General features: G+C 37.0%; 1 long non-coding RNA gene across 12 annotated transcripts in view; it reads right to left on the bottom strand.

Moving 5' to 3' along the window:
• Nucleotides 1-21,064, bottom strand: part of LOC103348351 (uncharacterized) — a 117,568-nt gene that overhangs the window by 35,976 nt on the left and 60,528 nt on the right. For 11 of the 12 annotated variants that reach the window (XR_011380212.1, XR_011380210.1, XR_011380211.1 and 8 more), the window contains one exon: nucleotides 8,315-8,518. This is a non-coding gene — a long non-coding RNA (uncharacterized lncRNA). Of the gene's footprint in view, nucleotides 1-7,907; nucleotides 8,116-8,314; nucleotides 8,519-21,064 lie in introns of all 12 variants that reach the window. The other variant, XR_011380208.1, reaches the window with a different exon arrangement.

Here is a 21,064-nt window from a genome sequence, read left to right as displayed (position 1 = left end):
TACGCATTAAGCACAGTTGTTCAGCCTCTTGGGAAATGGAAGATGGGTCCATTATTTCCTCACTACCTGAAGTGTAGGATTTGTACTCTAATCTTCAGAAACCTCCAAGTCACAGTGGCATTAATAAGTGGTCAGTACCACAGCAGACGGTAAAAGATTAATGCTTTCTTTGCAGAGAAACCTTAAGCAAAGCAGGTCATGCTTCAGGACAAAGGGAATGGGAGGCAAAGACACAAAAAAAAGGCTGTGACATGTTAAAACCAGGCACTTGAAAACAACCGCTGGCTTGCTATCCATTCAAAAATAATTAGAGATTCGAGACAATCTGAGGGCAATGAGAACTCAGCTTTCAGCCCTGCACATTGCTTAAGACTGATTCTTGAGACTACTTGGATCATCTTTATTATTATTAATTTATTTATTCGGGATGTAGAAAACACCCATAAAATACTACTCAATGTAAGCTGTTTAACTAACCTTTCAGTTATTCAATCTGATTCAATCAACCAGCTGATGTGATTAGATTTGCAAGATGGTTGATTTCTCTTCATCTTTGGGACAGGAGGTGGATATAATCCATGAATATATTGGTCAAGAAATAGATGAGTGTGGATGTGCAGAGCTGGCACCTTGTCAAAACACACAAGGGGTTTCTTACCAAAAAAACATATGAATATACCTCCAGTTGAGTAAAATATTCACATTAATAACGGAGTAAAGCAGAAGAACCCTGGCTGATGCCCCATCTGTTCTTATGAATTAAATTTAGAAATCATATGTAATATAGACATTTCTGTCTGAATATCATAAAACCCTGACACATCCAGGCTTTCATTAGAAAGCTCCACAATGTGACTTGAATAACAATCTGTCTTAGCTAATTAGTATTTTCAGTTTAGCATATTCACTTCCAGACATATTGCTGTTTGCACATGGTAATTTAGGTAAACAGATACCATCCACAGCTGCATCAATTAACACTGCTAATCAAAACTGAATTCAGGTAATTAGGCACATTTATGCAAAAAATGTGTAATTTTGGAGAAAAGCTAGATTCTTCAGTAATATGTCAATAAGTAAAAAATCTCCTTTTGCATGTGAAGAATGATGGGAGAGAAATCATCACGAATATATATATCATACAGAGTAAAATTCCTAAATTAAATCTCAATCTTTAATTGGCATGTATTTTAGAAATTGGATCATATTTTTCATAAATGTTTTCCTCAATGTTTCCATATAGTAAAGTTGATTCACATCTGCTTAAGGGTTTAATCACCATCAAGCAGGATTCAAATGGTTAATGACTCACAAGTATTTCTACAATTATAAGGGAAGTTGGTCAGACTTGCTCTTCTGTCCCGCCTCCCACCTCCCAGGGAAGATTCTCTCAGTGTGCCTGGTTTTATTTACACACTTTCATTTTCTCTGGTACAAAGAACATTCTTCCGCAGTTAGAATCACAATCGTCATTTCTTACTACCCCACAAACACTGTCAGATATCCCTGATTCTACACAATCCCCTTAGTTGCTTTTTCATTCATTTGCAAGACAAACACTGAATTACTTTTATCCACAAACAGAAATTAAACTGATAATTTTGATTTAGTATTCTAATCAGTTCAGAAAAACTAGTTAACTGCATCGTTTTTTATAACATGCATTTCCCATGAACTTCTTGAAGTCTTTTTACATGTATAAATGTTAACTGCTCCATTCCCTCCTCAGGCTTGGAAGCCGATACCAGTTCTTATTGTTAACACCAGGCCTTCATAGTAAAGTACTGGGTTCAGTGTTCTCAGCTTTATTTTAATGGTAATTTCACCTCCAACCCAATTTAACAAACACTTCTTCAATGGCTACTATGTGATGTGAACCCTTCCCAGGCCTGTGGGTAGAGGCAAAGGTGGATTTGGATTCATCACATTCTAATAAGCCAATTTCAGAGCCTTTACAGAACCAACAATATCAACTTTTCAAAGGTAGAGAAAGACACCCAGTGGAAACTTATCTGTCGATTTGAAATTTCAGAACTTTTTGCAGAGGTTTACTTTTTGTCTAACTCACAGTAATTATTTTGTTCTCACAATAAGTCAGGAAATGAGAACAGCAGTTGTCTTGCCCAGCAGCATGATGTCTTTCTCTCACTGAGAACGAATTCCATGCAACATCTAGGTCTGTTTTTCAGTACTTTTCCAAAAAAGAAAAAAAAAAAACTCACCACATATTCCTTTAAATGCATTTGACATAAACAAATGGACAATTTCCTATGGCACAGGAACCTAACAGAGTCTGTCTTGTACTTACACCCATTTTCATGAGCAGGAATTATAAAATACACAGGCACATTTATCATGCTTGCGAAACTACTCATTCTACCAAAACTGTAGGAAGTAGGATAAAGACACCTCTGAATTTAAGAATCTACTAAACACAATGACATACAGGTAAGACAAACATTTTCAAGACAACTTTTAAAAGAGCCTGATGACTGCTTTTCAATGAACGAAAGAATTACCTTTGGGGAGGAGAATTCCTGTTCTTCATGAAATGAATCAAACAAGTGAAGCTCACTGCCAGAGTGGACCAGTAAATAATCCAGAGTACCCAAAAACATCTATCCTCTCACTTTCCCTGGAGTCAATCAGGAAAGGACTAATTCGTTCACTGTACGATTTTAGTACATTCCTTTTAGGGAAAGGGCTTAAATCCATATCCTGCAAATCTTATCACCATGTTTTAGCAAAGTGGAATGCTACAGACTACGCAGTGTTTCAGCGAAGGGAGGGCTTAAGATGTCACCGCATCCTACCCATCTGACATCATCCTGCAAGCCTGAGGTTCAGTTTCTGACTCATAAAACATGACTCCTAGACCCACCTCACTGGCAGAGGGGACCACCTGGCCAGAGCAGGTGTTCAGCAGAGAGCTCCAGAAGACCCCTGAGGTTGAGGTACCTTTCTTCAGCAATTCTCCAGATTCCCAAGTACAGTCAGCCCTTCCCATCTCTGGGTTTTGAATCACTGAGCTTCATATCCATGGACCCAACCGAGGATTGCACATTCGAAGAAAGAAACAAAAACCAAAACCCTATGTCCATACTGACTATGCATAGACTTTTTTTCTTGTCATTATCCCCTAAACAACACAGGGTGACAAGTATTCGGAGAGTCTTTATATTGTATTAGGAATAATAAGCAATAGAGAGATGACAAAGTAAGTATACAAGAGGGCAGAACTACGGAGCCGCTGCCAGGCCTGCTCACGGTCCACGCTGCCGGTCTCGCTGCCCACCTAGCGCCTGCTACAGCTACGGGAGTGTAGGTGAAGACCGCCTCTCCCGCAGCGGGCGCACCTTTACCAAGCGTGGCCAGACCTGCGTGGTGCGCCACACCGAGACGCTTGAAGATGGAAAGAAATTCCACTCCTCCTGGGACAGAAACAAGCCCCTGAAGTTCATGGTGAGCCAGCAGGAGGTGATCCAGGCTGGGAAGAAGGGGGTTGACTAGAAAGCCAAACTGATCATCTCCCCATAGACTATGCTATGTGCCACCAGGTCCCCGGGCATCATCCCACCACCTGCCACTCTCGTCTTGTGGAGCTTCTAAAACTGGAATGACAGAAATGGGCTCCTTCCTTAGACCCCTGTTCTTGGATCTGCCCTGGAGGGGTCTGGTGCTCCAGATGTGTGCAGGGGAATCTATCCAGAGCTTTCCCTGCAGTTCCATTATGCCCTCTGTACAAACATCTGCCCGACTGAATGAGTTCCGTCACTCAGCTTTGCTTCACATACCCTCACTACTCTTCCCCTACCCCTTCTTCTGTGTGATCACCTGTTAAACCATATACCACAAACCTCAAGCGACTTGTAAATAAATAAAGTATGTGAGAAGATACAAGTGGGTTAAAATACAAATGCTATGCCATTTTATGTAGGAAATTTTGTATCTACAGAGGTCCTGGAACCAAGAAATGTAACATGTAGAGTTTGTGTGATCATTTTAACACAGACCTCAAAGAATGTATCCAATAGGTCAGTTACTACTACAATACATTAGATTTCTTCCAATTCATTTGAGAAGTAGTTATAGGAAACTAACTTTACCAATTAAGCTGAAAGTCAACATTGGGTTATTTATTAATTCTACAGCATTTTTATGTTTTTAAACAGAATATAAAAAATTCACCTGACCAAGATGAATCAAATCACTTAATTCTATAATCTTTGCCTGTTAAAGGGTTACATCTTGAAAACCTTACATGTGATTACTTCTTTACTACATAATATTTACAAACTCTGAAAAAGTTTGCCACATTTATCTTTAGTCCAGAAAAATAAAATTGCTTGGGGTAGGTCTACTCTAAATCTTTGTAAAATGATATCAAACTGCTGACCCAAAAACAATATGTAGTGAATAAAATGACAGCACTGGTCACTTTTTAAACTGTCTGCTTTTTAAGCACAAGGACTCCAACTAGAACATGTAGTCCTCGAAAATATCAAATGAATTCATCTTGGCTTATTTTTGGCAAAGAATATTATTTCACAACAAAGAATGTCATTTCACAGGGAAAATGTCATGTCTGGGATGGGGTGGGTTAGAGGGAGACGGATTGCTAGAAAACAAAAGCCACATAAAGAAATAAACATTCTGGTGTGTGCTGAAGCACAGCAAAGCAAAACAAATGATTGGATTTGGGATTTAGTAAAATATGATCTTCTTTTCCTTTGTTTTTTCAACAACACTTTTTTCTACACGAAGGCACTATGAATTTCATCTTGCCATACTGCAATTTTCTTTTATGAAAAGGAATGTTGATAATTAATAATATGGATAAAGATACAGTCAGTAGTTTGGCACATTCGATTTTTAGCTTCAGAATTGTTGTTGTACTTACAACAAGTGCTAACCCTGAAAATTATTTTCATCAGTTCTGGTGAAAAGTAAAACTAGATTAATGTAAATGAGAGAAGATTAACGAATTATCTCTGAAGAATTAAATGGGCACGTTCTAGGGATTTAATTTAGCAGTTATGTTTATTTTTTGGTAAAAAATTATCTTTAATAAGGGAACAAGTATTAGCATGGGGCAGTTTTAAAAACTTTGACCATTTGCTGTGCCAGAGCTAAAGAAGATAATCTAGGCTTTATCAGACAAAGGACAGAACACTGTATGTGTTTACAATTTAAGGTTGAGTACTGGTCGCACAATTAAGAATTGGGAAGTTATCCTTAGAGCAAACAGATCTTATTTAAACATATGATTAATCTATGCTTCAAGGTATTATCCAGCTCTCTGGAGGATGCCAGAGTCACTTTCCAAGTGAGTAATCTCAGGCTCTCTACCCCAAGTTTTTTATCTTTGCTTTTCTTCATAAGCCTCGAGTAAAAAAATCCACTGTTCAGAAGGGTATTAAAAGAGTACATGAAAAGCTTGAGTGAAAAATAAACTATAGCACCTCAGGCTTCTTAATTTTTGCACTATAATGCCTTTGACTTTTGTACCTTGACGCATTCTGAGAATTCTTTGATGAAAAGGGAGAAAATAAATTACGTATGGAATGAAGAGAACCTTTATTATCATTTTAATAGTCCACAGACACATAAAAGGAAGACACATTCACTGTGTGGTAGGACCTAAAACTAAAATATTCACAGACTTAGTCGTAAAAAAATTAAAACGATATGAAAAATGGAAAGATTTTTGATGCAAGGTGAATATGTGAATTTTCACTAAGCCTCCAAGAACATTTAGCAAAGAAAAGTTAAACTATTAAGTGGCATGACAAATAGAGTTTGCATCTCATGTAACGTTTTGGTACTGAATGCAAATACTGAATATATCCAGAGACTATCAGAGATCATGGGGAATGAGATTCCAGATACTATGAACAATCAGCTTTTCAAAGCTGGTCTGTAAGAACTGTAAGGAAAAACATGCACATTTTCAGGAATTATCATGCGGACTTGACATAGACATGGTGTGCAGTTTAGGTGGATAGCATTGGATTAGAATAAAGATGCCATTGCTATTTGTTCCTAAACTCTTCAGGACCTTTCTAGGTTGTTTTCCTACTGAGGTCAGTATTTTTTCAGCGTGCAGAGATTGATTGACTTTGCGCTCCCTGCTTTCATTGCAGTGGTGGTCAGCAAGTGTTGTATGGCGGGGGAGGGGCGGCTATTGCCTGAGATTCTCTTTCCACACGCTCCCAATCATCTACACATTATTCTATATTCTCTGTCACTGGGACAGAGCAGCATACCATTCAGACATGCAAGAATGAAAATTAAAATGGGAGGGCATTTTATTATTATTATTATTTGAATGACATAGACTTGTGCAATGTTTGCATTTAAATGAGACAGCATAATTCAGCTATGGCTTTTAATTTCAGAAGGGTTAATCACCCTAACAAAGGTCAATCAAACTGTAATTCTCAATAAAATTGCTACAGCCCCCATCACCTGCAGGACATTTATTAAATTCCTATTACCACGTGAAAGAATGCATTTTCTTCATTATGAATCACTAATCTTCTAACTCCTTACATTAGCACATTGTACCAAAAATATTAATTCCTTTGAAACTCTGACAGAGTTCATTTCTACACATTTCAGGAGATAATCCTGTTTAGAGGAAAAAAAGGGACATCAGCTGTGAACCACTTCCCTGGCTGTTCCTAATCCCACAGACCCATGATACGCCAGCAAGTCCTTACAGTACAAGTCTCTATTACACAAAATATTATGAAGGTTTAGGTTAAAGCATGAATATATTTTCAGAACCTAATCTTCCTTATTGTCTGTGATAATGCTATTTATCTTCTTGTTCTGTTTATGTTTACTGTATAACAAGCATTATGATTTGGAGAAAGCTAATGGTAAACATTTTTTTTAATAAGAGCAGATACTTAAATTCAGTCATTCATTCATTTATTAAATACATATTATGCGCCACATAGAGTGTAGCAGGGGAATCAAAGAAAAAAACTGTCTTTATATGAGTAAGATTCTGTTGTAAAAATGATGCTCAGAATATAATAATGATTTAAATCATCACTTCCAGTTTTCCTCATCAATGTCATTAAACTATAGTGAGATTGGAAATGCGTTAAGTCAAATTTTTACCAAAATGTTGGTAAACAGTACTTAAAATTATCTGGATCCTTAAATGCTTTCAAATTCATAATACCATAAAATGATTCATTTCATATTTAATAATATGAAACTTGATTGTCAAATTTTAAAAGCAATGTATTGAAAATATCTAGTCACCTACAGTTAAGAATAAAACTATGAGAATATTTAAATAGCTTAATTTAATGTGCCATGCATTAATTTGTTCCCAAAATGTTATTTCATGATGGTTTAAAATTGTTAATAACACAGAAGAAAACAATAACGGGCAAAAAATAAATTACTGCTTTTTGTCAGGATGTAGTGGTCTAGGTGACCCCAGAGGGAAAGAACCATAATGCACATGCCCAATTATAATTGCAAATTGACAGCCTGTATATTCTAGTAGTGGTATGACACAGCACAAAATAACTCAAACTTGCTTCCTGCATATTTTCAGAGACCTGTCCTCTTTTTTCGGTGCAGATATAGTGGACAGATACACACAGAGCCACATGCCTCTTTTCATCAAGATTCACACTTATTAATTAGCTACATGTAAAGGCAATAATCTGCTCAAATATTCAATCAAGCAAAGTAAATCAGAGTAAACAGAAAATGCAGGTGGAACAGCCAATGGCTGGACCAGCATTAGAGAAGATCATATAATTTCAATGATTATCGGTCTTTAGAAATGTTGGGACTTAATATCTCAGCCCCCAGTCACCTTAATTTGAGCATTTCATGAAATTAAAATACAGCGTCTACATATCCAAAACTGTACTTGCCTTCTTTCTTCTTCTGTAACTAGGTTGGTGCAAGAATAAAGCCGAGCAATGGTTTCTACATTGTTGACCAAAAGCCACCCAATGTAAATGTTCAACTAACAGTTGTTACCGGCCAGTTATTCACAAAGCTGATAGAGATTGCTAGATATAACAGCAAAATACTGCTTCGTAGTCCCTTCTCAGCATCAAAAACTATGTAGTTGCATTTCTGAATTTTCAGATTTTGAAAAAAAAAAACAAAAACAAAAACAAAACAAACAAAAAAAAAGCCTTCAGAAAACATTCTATAAATGTTCCAAAAGGTTTTTAACGATCATTTCAGTTGTGAAACGAAAAAGAACCCACCAACCATCAAATAAAAATCTTATTAAGAAAACCCAGGATGTGGAATTATGAAAGAGACATACCTTTGGCTGAACAAGTTTGCAATTTCTCATTTCGCCTGCACAGCTTTGCCATTCCTCCTTGGGCAAAAGTCACGGCCAGGTCCCTTGTGATCTTCGTAACGATGCCATCACATCGCTGGTAAATGTTCCGATTAAACTTTGCAGACGTCGCACCAACTTCGTTAATTATGATATTAGCCAGCTGGCGGGTATGATCAGTCACCACTGTAAGAAAGCCAGACAAAGAGACATCTAATCATTGCAGCCAGAACAGATAAATTTTGTTCCTTTCTCATACATGTCACGATTCTATCCTTTCTGACCCTCTCCTCAGCCATCGACTGTCACATTTAGATTCTGCAAGCTCCCAGCTTCCCTTTATCCCTGCCTTAGATCTGAAACTCCTGGTTATCAGGAAGACGCACGTCACTAGCTGTCTCGGAGCAGGAAGGCAATCGGGTGAATACTACTTATTATCTTGCAGTGCTTTCCGAGGAGTGACAAGATTGATTTGGGACCAAGAATACATTGAGATCTCAGACATGGAGTTTGCAAGGTTTTGAGTTCCGACAGTAGGATATGCCCAGAGTTGCACTAGGAAAGACCGCAACCTCAATTAAGGATATGGGCCACTAACATTGTAAGGAGAGCTCAAAAGAATTTATCAGTGTTCCTTGTTTAGGCATCCTGGTGTTTTCTTTTCCACTACTGGGCTATGTTGGCAATGTCTACAAGCAGACTGATACCTGGCAGAGCCATCTTCTCAGCTAGGTAGCCTTAAGTCGACTTGTAGAAACACATTTTGATATAAAGTTCTCTCCATCCATCCCTACTCCTTCTTGAAGAGTACTCTATAAACTCTAATTCCTGGAACTCATACTTTGCAAAAATGTTCAAATCATATATGCATGGAATAGTATAACAAAAAGATTTAGAAAAAAATAAATGAATTTAGATTAATCGACTAAAAATAATTTATGCAATTTTGGTTTGGGGAACAGTCATCTGTATGTCCTAGTCCAAAATTTCCTCTCAAAATATCAGTCTACCAAAGTCATATATGTGTGTATCTACTTGTTGATCAACTGATTAACAGAGATACACATGTATGTGTATAATGAATTTGCTGAAATTTAAATGTAAACTCAGTAACACACGTGTAGTAACAGTCTTACGAAATGATATAATATTCTTGAAAGGAAAGCATTTAATCAATGAGCAAAGAATTTGATCTTTGTGTAGGTTTATTGCAGTGTTTACAAAAGGATTACTTTCCTCATTGAAATGTTTAAACATCAGAAAAATCTAAAGGTTCAACTACTGAATTTGAAAAGGAATACCATCTAATATGATAATGAAGTTAAATTCATCAACAAACTAGTGGGTCTTTCTGGAATAGAGAAATTCCGTGAAAGGTGAAAACGCAATTCTGAAATTCATTTTCAATAAAGATTCTGTATATTTGCCTCCCAAAAGGAATGAAAATACTAATTTCTATCCATGAAATGTGCAGTTCTAGAACACTGTATTAATAAATCACGGTACATACCCTAAATTCATATTTTTGTTTTCACATGAGGACATTTCTGAAATAAAGGGTCGAAAGTCCCTGCACTCAGTTTATTTTGTTAAAGTGCTGAGAAGATAAATGTACAAATGTGTTTAAAGGTGACCCCTAAGCTACGTGCAATGGGGATAAGATGATTTAGGAATCCTTAAAAATCACACAGCAAGACACTTTCCTCCTGGGAAGATAAAAAGGTTTGTAAAACCCTACTAGAAGCGGGATGGGAGGGGAAAAACAGGGTTACAGGAATTCTTAGAAATTATATATCTGTGGCTGTATCTATATTGATCTAGATAATTTTCTGAGCGTAAGCTACTCTTTATCCTTCGTGTCTTTGGCTGATATAAAACATGAGTCAGATTTCATAAAAGCAAGAGAACAAAGAAGTTGGAAATGTCAAGAGGACAGGAGTGCATTGTGGCACAATGTCAAGGACCAAAGATTTTTGATATGACTTTTCCTAAGGCTCTGTTCAGAAATTAGCTGTTTCTATCACACTCAATATTGTAGCCTTGGCCACTGCCATGGGCCTAAAACAGTAGTTCCTCAAAAAACAATATTGCTGAAGAATGAACGCTGACAGTGCACACATCATCCTCCTCAAAGTCTAATTCACCTATTTTTAAAATTAAACAAAGAAAAAATGTTCTCTAGATAGGCCTTATCACACATATTAATTACTCATATTAACACATATTAATTACTCATATATTCATTCAAAATTATACCTTTACAATACTGCCAAGAGAGCATTCCTAAAGAGTTAACAGACATTTCTCTAAAGGTTATCAGTTTTACACAATGCTCATGATTTGCTCCTGTGAAAGTAATTCTAACTCAGTTAGAATGAGTCTAAAAGGTATTAACTCTTTGACTAAAACAGGAACTTTTTCTTAGGAAATTCAAAGAGAATTAAATATACAACACACACAGTATTTCTTTGCAGTAGAATCTATGAGAAAATGGAAACAAGGTCTCCAAAGAACCAAATTAATAAGGAAAATTTGGCAATGACTCCTTTATTGGTCAGTATATGTTAATGTGGAAGAATGAGGAACCAACTTTTTATGACTCCTTGGAATGAAAAATCAGAATACAAAATTATCCAGATATTGATTTCTGAATAAATTTGGACAAAGTCTGGAAGGAAAAATGCCAAAATAGGAACTATTGTCGTCTCTTGGTATCCAGGGTTTCAAGATTCTCCGTGAATACTAAAATCCACAGATGTTCAGGTCCCTTCTGTAAAATGACGTAGTATTTTCAAATAACATGTGCAAATCCTCTACTTTAAAACATTTTTGTTAGATTACCTATAATATGTACAAAAGGTAAGTACTATGCAAAAGATGCTATATTGGACATTTATGGAAGAATAACAAGAAAAATAAATCGAGACGTGTTCAGAACAAATATTTTTCCTAGATTTTTCATCCGTTGTGGGTTGTGTACAGTGATGAGGAAGCTGAAGACAGAGGAATGACTGTATATTATGTGAGTTTAGATAACTTTTTTCTTGTTCAAAAGCTTGCTTTAACAGCACTGTAATTGTTAATCTCAAAAGTAGATTCAGAGACTCCAACTATAAAATGGAAACAATAAGACCCATCTGACATGAGATGGTTAAACCAAATAACGCTTATAAAATTCTTTGTATATTTCCTGACCTGCAGGTAAACACTCATTATATAGTTTAGTTATTATTTTTATTATATAGCACACAAATAATCCTGACATGTCTGCTTCTGCTACATCTTTTTTTCCCATGAAACATGACCAAAAATTCACTGAATTAAATGAAGTATTTTGGTAAAAGGAAAATTTGACATTTTAAATTCAGGAGTTCACGGGGAGAAACACAGCTGATATGGTAAAACTGATTTTAGGCCGGAGCTGCGGCTCACTTGGCTAATCCTCTGCTTGCGGCGCCGGCACGCTGGGGTTCTAGTCCCAGTTGGGGCGCCGGATTCTGTCCCGGTTGCTCCTTCCAGTCCAGCCCTCTGCTGTGGCCCGGAAAGGCAGTGGAGGATGGCCCAAGTGCTTGGGCCCTGCACCTGCATGGGAGACCAGGAGGAAGCACCTGGCTCCTGGCTTCGGATCAGCGCAGCGCCGGCCGTTGCGGCCATTTTGGGGGTGAACCAATGAAAAGGAAGACCTTTCTTTCTGTCTCTGTCTCTCTTTCTCTCTAACTGCCTGTCAAAAAAAAAAAAAAACAAAAAAAAACCTGATTTTAAAAATAATAGCAGCAATAATAATAATCAACAGATACAGGAGATTTGATGATAATCTGCACAAGACCTATACAACTTCTATAATTTCATAGGCACTATTGGTCTTCTAAAGAGGACTCCAATTTTGACTTCTCTCTTGCTGCCTAAAGGTGCAAAACTTCCGGAAACACTGAGATTAAAATAGCAGAAATTGACAACACCTTGAGAAATCTCAGTGCTCTTATTTTTCTTGGCACTCTCATTTTCCACTGTGAACACTGGCAGATTTATGTTCCCTGTAGCCACAAAACCCAACTCAGAGTCACCTAAGGCTACTCTTTCTACAGGGCATCCCAGTGCCACCCATCACAATGGATTGTTGATTATATAAATACAATGCGCAGGTGTGGAATTTTTTAAAGGTTGAAACATTCAGTGAGGACAAAGAAATCTAGATTTGGAAACACTCCCCAAGGAGAAATATCTGGGATCTATACAGTCAACTAAGCACTAATCCCCACCTCAAAAGCTTTTGTTGCTGTGTAACAAACGGACCGCCATCAGCCCAAGTGTCAATCCTTCCCAGCCCTCTGACTTTACTTGAATGTGTTTAATTACATCTCACATGTATATTAATTTCAGTTCTGCCTTTCAGCCTGCTAGCCAGAGAGTCAAGCCCTTGAAATCCCCTTCTCTATTTTGCCATGGTCTCGGGACTCAAACATTCTGCTTCGGTTCCATTCCTAGCTCACTTGTTAGCTCTGAGATTTGGGGCAAGTTATTAGACCTCATAAAGACTGCTCCACAACATCTTGAAATGCTGTAATGAACATGGTGGATAATACACAGTCAGCTGCTTAGCACATAGCAGGTATCCAACAAATGCAGTATCATCACCAAAGTATCAATGTAATCACAGAGAAGTAAAGGTTCCAATGTCAAGTTTCAAATCCTGGCTTTCTCAAATAACAGAAACCTCAACAGTAATAATAGAAATTATGTCTTTATAAGAAGAATGGCTACCTATAAAGTACTTCCTACACAGTAAATAATGTTTCCAATTAGTATTACCCTGCCTTCTATGATGATTGGTTATTTCTTGCCTGTTGACTCTTCTGAGTAAAAATAAATCAGAAATTATACTGTGAAGATCTGCTTGATAAATAAGGTTAAAGAGCCTACTTAATACTTCTTAGAATAGTAAAAGACTGAGACTTACCTATGAAAACAAAGGTAACTGTGTAGCAAGGCATTTAACATCCACATTGTGGAATGCCAGACATTAAAATGAATGAAGTAGGTGTACATGTAGACGATAGGAAATTATTTTAATGATACGTCGTAAGGGAACGAAGAATGATACAGAAGAATGTGTATTATGTATTATCCTTTTGTTTACTAAGGATTCAGTATATGTTTATTTAGAGAATAATATCTCTGAAAAATGCATATAAGGAACTACTCATGATCATCACCTCTGTAGGAAAACTTGAGGCTGGGGACAGGAGCGGAGAAAGAAGCACTCTTTACTGACTACCCTTGGGAATTGTAGAAATGTATGCTATACATGTGGTTCTCAATTTAAAACATTAACAAACTTTTTAAAAATTCCGTTATCTCTACTTGCATGTGCAGTCAAGTAAAGTTGATTTCTACAACCTAAGAAATGCTCCATTTCCCATGCTAGTTGGCTCAGGTCTGTCTCACTGATCAGCAGGGCACACCACATTGCTTTTCTGCACCAAAACATGACTTTGACGCCTTCTGCTTCCAACTCTCATTTCAGGGCTCCTTTTAATGCCCTTTGTTGCATGAGTTGATTTCCTCATCCAATACTTGTCAAAATGTTGGTATTCCACACAGCATCTCCTTTCTCTAGGGATGTCTTCTTTGAAAGAGGATTTAAGTTAGCCCTGGAGAAACAAACTACATTCCTACATTCTGTGCATTTCTAGAGTCATTTCATGTAGGGAGTTCTTTCCTTATATTACAAATGTACATGCTTGTCCTCAGAGAATCAGCTCACTCTCCTGGGTGAGTCCTCTGGATGCCAGCAGAATACTCAGGGTTAAAGGATTCCAATGGGGCACAAGATGCCATATTACACATTCCTAGTACATAGTAAATCACCACTGGTAACCTGCAGACTTGATGTGACTTCCTTTGTCTTTTCATAACAAATTTGAGAATTTGTTGCTCATTACCAACATTCCCTAAACAAATGTCAATTGATACCATCATAGTACTCTTTTAAGTATCACATATTGTCTTTCTTGGAAAGTAGTATTTCTTATTTTTAAAGGTGCAACTACCAGGCCCAGATTCTTCCCTGGGCAGGTCTGATGCTAGCTATTGGAAGGTTTGGATTTACAAACAGGTGGTGATTCCATGTGACTCAATGCTTCCATTGCCTCATCTGTAAAAGAACATAAAACTCACAGGGGAAAGCTGCTGGTTCAATGGGTTAGTTAAGATCCTAGACAACATGGCCATGCATGGAAGCACTTGATAAGAGGTACTGTCATTAGCAGTAGTGTCCTTGTCATCACTGTTAATTTTAAACACCATTAGATAGTCAATCAGAGCTCCAGGGTATGAAATCTTCTAGTTCTTTCCACTTGTTAATTTTTCTTTTCCATTTCATGTTAGCCATGAAATGAACACAGATCCATCCAGCAACTGGAAATAGTTACCCTATATACAGCACTTCTCAAACTTTAATGACCATGTAAATCACCCAGGGAGCTTGTTAAAATGCAGACTTTGATTCAGTTGGTCTGGGGTGGAGCCTGACATTCTACATTTCTGTCAAGCTCTCAAAGTGCTGCTGTTCCTGTCGCTGCTGGTTGTGGAGTACCAAGGTTATATTCCACCATGCACATTAAAGAGAATGAGAATGACATGCTTGATAATGAACACGATGAATATTAAACCACATACTTACGTGCATGGCCAAATTATAATTCATCTTCTAACTCATGCTTACCTTGCTGAACTTCACTTACATTTTTTAGTCCTGAGATAAAATGCAAGTGTGCAATAAAAGTACAATTAGTTTCTTCTTTATGTTAATTCTCAGTGGACACAAAGGCAAGAGAAAAAAAATATTTTCTTCCTAATGAAAGGAAGGGTCACATTTACAAAGCTTTATTTTTCAGTGAAAAGGCAATGATTTTAACCTTGAGATATTTTAGAGTGGCAACTATTAATTCCTGTCTTGTCATAACATTAGGATATCATCATGGATTACATTCATTCTATTTGGCCCAACAACAAAATAAGGTATTAAGAAAATCCATTCTCTTTGAACTAGATGCTTCCCTTGTACAACTAAATATTCATGTCTGTTTCTTATATAACTACCTAAAGCTAAATGGTTTAATCAGTAAGAACGTTGTATCTTCTTCAGTAAGCTGATCCAGCCTACCTCATAAACAATTTTGGAAGCATTTGCTAAGCTTCCATTATTATTTTCTATTGCCACAAGCTAATTCTCTCAATTTGCTGGGGGATAATTGGTGAAAAACAGAATAGACTTTGAATATGTTAAAATAATATTCTAAATTCTGAAGTCTTGCATCTAGGCACAAACTTCCCAGGGGCTGTATGTTCTAGTTCAGTGCTTTTATTTTCGTTTTGTTTTCCAGTCCTTTTTGACTGAAATCCATGGTCAGAAAATATTTATACCACATTAACATATCACATGATTCTCAAAATAACACTTGAAAGAAATGTATTCATACGTACCTTTACTACATACAATGCACTCTTCTAATCCTTCTCAGATTTTTTAAAAAAGCTTAAGATCTACCACGTTGATTGGATGACCCACTAATGGGTCACTCTGACCTGATTTGAAAATCACAAGGCTTTAGGCAACATGTGGAACCCAGGGGTGATTCTCTACAAGTTCATGGGTACAAGAGATGTTCAAGAAGTGAGGCCAAAATGTGAAGCCAGAGACCAAACGTCCTGGCTAGAGAGCCCAAATGAGGGCATTTTAGCGGCAGTTATGGTTAGAATTTGAGTCTCTCCCAATACACCCAATATAAATGTTTTCTCTTCCATCTTCCCTGGAGAATAATGTAAGAAAGTTACTATTCACATCTAGCTAGAATAATGGAAATGACTTTAACAACCCAATTACCATTAGGAAATAATAAGAAAGCAAACTAAGAACAAATATGGATCAGAATTGTTGAACACAAGGAGATATGCAGGAAGTAATTTAGCATCTGTTAAATCAGTTCTAAAAGGGCAAACTATATCTTCCAGGGAGTTATATCAGTGGACAAAATGGATGTTAATCTAAGGAAATTGGAACCTAGAAGTTGTAAATCATAAGAAAGCAGGGAAATGAAATAAGAGATTCTGGCTTGCATTAATCAGTTTCATGAGAGAAAGGCCAGATCATAGCTTTCAGAAGTTTCAGCACTACAGAACCATTCGCTATTGAGAGTGTAGGCCTTTCTGGTTTACTATCATACAAGAAACACGGTAACAAGGTGTGTGCTACAACAAACTAAAGCAAATAATCACTAAATGAAGTACCCGGAAACCATGTAACTCTGCATGGCTAGTTACTAGATCCTTCCTTCCAAATTGAAGCATGAACTGAAAAATAGGTAAGTAAATAAATAAAACCATATCCCAGTTGGTAGCAAGATATACAAAATAGATATAGGGAAGTAAAACTATCTTTAGTGGTTCTCACAGTAGTTCTTCTGCCTGAAGAAGAACTGGGTAACCTTTTGCATTTCCTTTCTGCACAGTTATTCTCAGATTCCATATGGAAAGCATAAAAATAGTGATGAAAACTCCCTAGTTCAGAGTTGGGTACCATGTGGGGGCTTGCAAGATACTTTTGAGTGAAAGGAAGTTAGCTGGATAATTTTAAAACCAGAAATATTATAGAGTTATGATTAGGAGGAAAATTCTCTATACAGTTTATTTTATCACTAAGTATGCCTAAGTAAAATGTACATTCTGACAATTCACTAATAGTAATGAGTATGGTTAATATATAGATGCTGGGACAAAGTACATGTTGAATAGATAGAAGGTCATATCACAATATCCTTCCTCCTAAACCGAGACTTTTGCATAGTCTCTGAAGAGCTTCTAGGTCTTGTGAGGCATCTTTTTTTATTTTTTGGCTCAGCTAAAATATTCTGACATCTAAAATTATATTAGCATCACAAAATCAAGGTATATTTAAAGATTAAGGAATATTGGTCAACAATTAAAAATAAAAAATTAATATAAATCTTCAAAATGATAAAATACTAAGTTTAGATTAGCAAAGTTTGTTCAGATAAAATATTGATGTTTTCCAGTTCAATTAATCATAACTCTACATATGCCTTAAGGTGAGTAAGCAAATAATATGCTCTGTTTCTTCAATATCCTTCCACTTCTACCCAGGAATTTGCAGATTTCATTTTAAACCTTTGCTTTAAAAGAGATTCTTTTTAAAAAAAAATTTATTTGAAAAAATTAGAGATAGAGAGAGAGAGAGAAATCATTCATCTGCTGGTTTACTCCTCAAATGGCCGTAATGACCGTGGCTGGGCCAGGCTCAAGCCAGGAGCCAGGAGCTTCATCTGGGTTTCCCACGTGACTGCAGGGTCCCAAGCATTTGGGTCATCTCCCACTGCTCTCCCAGGTCATTAAGCAGGGAGCCAGAGCAGAAGTGGAGCAGCTGGGACTTGAATCAGGCCTATGTAGGATGCCAGCATTGCAGACAGCGGCTTAACCTGCTGGGCCAGAGCTCAGGCCACGAGAGATTCTTTTTTAAAAGATGATATTTTAGCATCCTATGACCTGGACTTATTTCTCCATATGTGTTTGCTTTGATTCTGTTTTCCTCTGCCTTCTTCACTCCCATCACATGAGAAATACCACCCAGCAGGATTGTTAGATTTTTGTAGGTATATTTTCTAAGCAGAACGAACACGTTTTGCTCCAGTATGATCTATTAATAAGATATTATGCTATCATACAACCTATTAAGTGAAAAAGATTGGGCATTCTTTCTGTGTGTGTGCACATCTGACCCTATAAAACACACAATCATAGGCACATAGTTATATATTCTCAAGTCCAGTAGTCCCTTATACTTAAACTGCTTTGGGGATATTTCCCAAAAGTTTACCATGCCCCACAGAGTAAGGGGGAAGTTCAAAATAAAGAGTGGGGCCTGTGATTGAGTTTTCAAATTATAATTTTTATTTTTATGAATTTGCATAATTATTAGTTTTTCTTTGGAGCATCAGCTAGAATTGGAGTTTGGAAGACTGCGTTAAGAAGAAAGATGAAACAGATGCAATACACAGTTAAGATCAAAGAGGCCCATCAATTCATTCCCAGCATCCAAATCCCACTGAGCCTCAGAGCCCTGTCTGCATAACGAGAAAGGTTGACTAAAACATAAGGATTAAACAGATGAGCTGTTTCCTGCGGAGGCATGGGAAGGACACCCCGCTGAGACACTTGTAAAGACACTTTGGAAGCACGCACCTGCTCCTCCACAGTCAAACTCCAGGAGACCAACATGGCCAAAGACATGTCGCTAATGCACGAAATTGCCAGCTTTAAGAGATACGAATCTATGTCTGATGAACACCTTTTATTTGTCAAGACATTTTTCAGTTGAGACAAATGACAAATTAATAGATCACTTTCATTTTTCCAAGGTGACTTCCAAGTGCTTGACTTTCAGAGTAAGAGAAAAATTAGGGAAAACTTTCCTGTGCCATGAAATGCTATCAGGAAGACGCCTACATCATGATCATCTTTCCTCCAAATGCATATACTTTTCCTGAAGCCATCTTCAATAGCAATGGTATCATCTTTAGTAGCATGAAGTATATCCCAATTTTTCTGCACATGTTGCCAGCTTATACTCATAGTTTCACTTACAAATTATAGAGATTTTTCAGAGTTTGGTACAGGAACCAAATGCACTTAGGATGCTATGCCTGTGATTAATGTTAATGTATTCCAATGACCTCACCATGAGATTATGTTGTAGCTACTGATACATTATTCTGAACATAACGACAATTTTCTAAGAAATTTAAATTACTTTAAACAAGTTAAGCAAGAAGGGCCTTTAATAACGTAGACCTATTGCATAGAAGGGTTGTATGGTATTCTAATGTGAGTTCACAAACAAAATTTTAAAACTGTAACTTCGGTATGGATTGATTTTTCCAAGCACTGCAGTGTGATTGGGATGATGTTGGCAGATCTAAATATGCAATTAACAGACTCAACTAAGTGATAAGAACCAGCTTTTGTCCTGTTTTTCTATCAAAATTACAACACTTAATTTGAAATGAGAGCAACAAAATCTCCCTAGAGTGGAACAAGCCACAGAATATCAGATGACTTCATGGGGCTGAAGTACAGACTTGGACCTGCATCTTTGTAGTCTAATGATATCATTATCCCTTCCTCACGCAACCAACACACTTTTACAGTGTGGATTGCGCATAAGGCACAATGAGGTAAAGAAGAATCACACGTGAACCATGAGTAACAGCACTAAATCTTGAGTACCAAACAGAAGTCTACAAGCAAGAGGTGTGGTTTGACTTAGGACTGGATGAGGTAAAGACAGGGGTGGAGAGAAGGGGATTGGCTTTCCAGGGGTGGGAGAACAGAACGGAAACAGAAAAGCCTAGAATTCAGTGACAGAGAGACAGAGACAGAGAAACATGATTCCACTTGGGAGAGGAACAGGAAGAGATGATGTGTCTGAGTTAACATGGTAACAAAGGTCATTATTAGGAGTCTTTCTACTGCATAAACATTAAATGTTTTCTCCCCAGTCTGTCTGAAGATGTGGTGTTGAAAATCAACTGACATCCTTATTGAAAATTCAGGTTGTTAGACTCACCACAGGCATCACGATCAGAAGCTTCAGGGATGAGACAGTGAACAGCTCATGAGTTAGGATATTTTTCATTTCTATGAGGCAGCAGGAAAACTTTGAAGTGTTTTGGGAAATTTCAACTAAAGGATATCTCAGAAAGACTTTGGGAAAGGAAGTTTCAGAGATAATAGGAAGAAACACTGTATGAGAAATGCACATTAGAATTCTTTATTTTAATACAGGTGTGTGGTAATAATACTCATCTTTGCCCCAAATAAACATCAATAGTTTCAGTTCTCTCAAAAGCAGAAGCCCTTAATCCAAAATTTTATCAGATTGTCTTATATTTCAGTGTTCCAGTTTATTTTTAAGATTGTCTGAAGTTCCATCATATCACAAGATGTCTCTTTCTTTCCTATACATTTTTTTGTTATCTATATTAACAGCCACATATCTGAGAAAACCTATGACATTTGTCTTTTTTGGAACTGGCTTATATTCCTGTGGAATTGTGGTCTTCCTACTTTTTACTTGTTTAATATTATTGTTAGTGGTAAATCAAGCCTGTGATAATAGAGTGGATTGAAAATATGTCTTTGCAACAATTAAAGAAAAAGAAGAAGGGAAGGAAGGAGGGGGATTGAGGGAGGTAGAAGAAGAGGGAGGGATAAATGGTTATCTTCTTAGAATTACACCTGTGAAAGACATCAAATCTGTCCTCTATTAATAAAAATGCTTTACAATGTTAATAAAAAATGACGGAAGTTCAGTTGGTTTCAGTCAGCCAGTTTTAGAATCTTGAGAAAAAGCATATGAAGGCATAGGGTTCTGGTTCTGATAACTCTACTCCTACCGACACTTTTCAGAAGGACTCACTCAATTCTCTCCATTCAGATAAATAACAATTAATTCAGGTAATTGTAGAGAAATTAGGAAGTCATCTACAAGATGACCCTATTGGTCAAAAATTCAGAGAAGTAATATTTGGTGATAGTGAAGGTACCAGGAAGAACACAATTGAGACTTATCATGGGGGTTTAAACTGACACATCATTTCAAGGGATATGTAGCAATACCTAAGAAAAAATTTAATACTCATACTCTAATTTTTAAAA

The sequence above is a fragment of the Oryctolagus cuniculus genome, chromosome 11, assembly GCF_964237555.1.
Source record: "Oryctolagus cuniculus chromosome 11, mOryCun1.1, whole genome shotgun sequence".
Taxonomy (NCBI): Eukaryota; Metazoa; Chordata; class Mammalia; order Lagomorpha; family Leporidae; genus Oryctolagus; species Oryctolagus cuniculus.
Note: the sequence above shows the minus strand (reverse complement) of the source record. Positions and strands in the feature narration are given on the sequence as shown.